The 2598-nt window shown below is 33.2% G+C and overlaps 1 pseudogene; it reads right to left on the bottom strand.

The window, feature by feature from the left end:
- Positions 1–549: 549 nt before the first annotated feature.
- Positions 550–645, bottom strand: LOC116600448 (annotated as a pseudogene).
- Between the last annotated feature and the right edge of the window lie 1953 nt (positions 646–2598).

Below are 2598 nucleotides of genomic sequence, written 5' to 3'. Positions count from 1 at the left end.
TATCTAATTGTTGTTTTAATTTGTATTTCTCTGATGACATATATTTACATCTTTTCATATGCTCATTTTCCATTTGTATATTTTCTTTTTTGAGGTGTCTTTTAAGATCGTAAGGCCACTTTTCAATTTTTCTTTTCCTTATTGAGTTTTAAGGATTCTTTGTATATTTTCAAAAATAATACATCAGATGTGCATATTTAGTGCTTTAAATTTGCTCTTTCTTTTTAATCATAATTTTATAAAACTTTCCCCATGGTCAATCCTCCCTGAAAAATGTCGCAGTTCCAATTTTCTCCTGAAGACCTCCCTTACAGAAGTTACAGTCCTTCTTTTTCAGTTTAGACTGGCCTTGCTCAGGCCTATTGCCCAGCTGTCATCCTGATAATATTTGCTTGTTGCTGTTTTTAAGATTTTATTTATTTGTTTATTTATCTATTTGAGAGAGTAAGAATGTGTGTGTAAATGGCAGGAGGGGCAGAAGTAGAGAATCTCAAGCACACTCCCTTTTCTGTATGATTTTAGAACTTCTTTTTCTCCCTGATACACTGAAGTTTCATAATGAGGTACACTGGTTTGCATGTGATCCTTATGCAGGGGCCATGCTAACCTCTGTATTGTTCCAATTTTAGTACATGTGCTGCCCACGTGAGCTTGATGTACATTGGTTTGGATAATCTCTTTCTTTCTTTCTTTTTTTCTTTCTTTCTTTCTTTCTTTCTTGGTGGGGGGAGGGGCAGAGGGAAAGAATCTTAAGCAGACTCTATGTCCAGCATGGAGCCCTAGGTGGGGCTCAATCTCATGACCCTGAGATCATGGTCTGAAATGAAATCAAGAGTCATTTGCTTAACTGACTGAGTCATCCAGACACCCCTGGCTCCTTTTTAAAAAATAATAATAATTCCCTTAATATTCAATGTCCTTTCAATCTAATGACAAATGTTTTAATTATGAAAAATATTTTAACATTTCATTGATAATTTCTTCATTTCTTCATGAAAATCCTATTGGTTGTCAATAGGATATTATGGACTTATACTCTAATTTTTTTTCATCTTTCCTATTCAATTTTCCATCAGCTTGCCTAGCAGTGAGATCTCAAAATTATATTTAACAATTTTCCAAGATTAAAAAAAATTAATTCCACTATAGCTAATATGGAGTATTATATTAATTTCAGGTATACTGTATAGTGATTCAACAGTTCTATACATTACTCAGTGCTCACCATGGTGAGTGCCCTTCCTAATCCCTATCACCTATTTCACTCATCCTGCCTCCCACATCCCTTCTGGTAACCATCAGTTTGTTCTCTATAGTTAAGACTCTGTTTCTTGGTTTTTCTCTTTATTTCTTTTTTTCTTCATTCATTTGTTTTTCTCTTAGATTCCACATGTAAGTGAAATCATACAGCATTTATTTTTCTCTGACTGGCTTATTTCAATAAACATAATCCTCTCCATATCCAAACATGTGGTTGCAAATGGCAAGATGTTATTTTTTTTTTATGGCTAACTAACATTTCATTATATATATATATATATGTGTATATATATATATATATACACATATATATATATATATATACACACACATATATATATGTGTATATATATATATCACATCTTATTTATCCATTTATCTATTGATGGACACTTTGTTATCTTGGCTATTGTAAATAATGTTGCAATAAACATAAGGGTGCATATATATTTTTGAATTAGTGTTTTAAAGATATTTCTAAATTTTGATTTTATATATTGAATTTTTTCTAAAGATTTTTATTTATTTATTTGACACAGAGAGACACACACAACGAGAGAGGGAACAGAAGCAGAGGGAGTGGGAGAGTGAGAAGCAGGCTCCAGCTGAGGAGGGAGCCCGATGTGGGGCTCAATCCCAGGATCCTGAGATTGTGACCAGAGCCGAAGGCAAGACGCCTAATGACTGAGCCACCCAGGCACCCCTATATATTGAATTTTTAAGAGCTTTTTTACTATTCTCTAATATTTCCTGTTTTATTGCATTCTGGTTTTGTTTCATGGATGCAAGCTTTCTCTCAAGTCTCCGGCAAGTTTCTGAGACTAGATTTTTAATCTGAGGCTCATGGAGCTTACATTTTGGTGTCTGTGGGTGGTAGATACATATAAGCAAAATAAATGGTACTATTCAAAATATTAGAACACATGTGACATATATGTGCTAAATATTTGTATTTATATTTTTATCTATATTTATAAATAGTATAACAGTGGTAAGTAAAATTAATGAGATAGAATGATAAAATGAAATTTTACTTTCAGTCTCACATCAGGAGTTCCACTGTTCCATAATCCAGTGAAAATTGTAAAAATTATTATTTTTTAAGTTTTTAATATTTATTTATTTATTTATTTATTTATTTATTTATTTATTTATTGTCAGAGAGAGAGAGAGAGAGAGCACAGGCAGGCAGAGGCAAGGGAAGAAGCAGGCTCCCTCTCAAGCAAGAAGCCTGATGTGGTACTTGATCCCAGGATGCTGGGATCATGACCTAAGCTGAAGGCAGCTGCTTAATCAACTGAGCCACCCAGGCGTCCCATGAAAATTATTTAAAAAAAC

This window comes from Mustela erminea, chromosome 9, assembly GCF_009829155.1.
Source record: "Mustela erminea isolate mMusErm1 chromosome 9, mMusErm1.Pri, whole genome shotgun sequence".
NCBI classification, from domain to species: Eukaryota; Metazoa; Chordata; class Mammalia; order Carnivora; family Mustelidae; genus Mustela; species Mustela erminea.
Note: the sequence above shows the minus strand (reverse complement) of the source record. Positions and strands in the feature narration are given on the sequence as shown.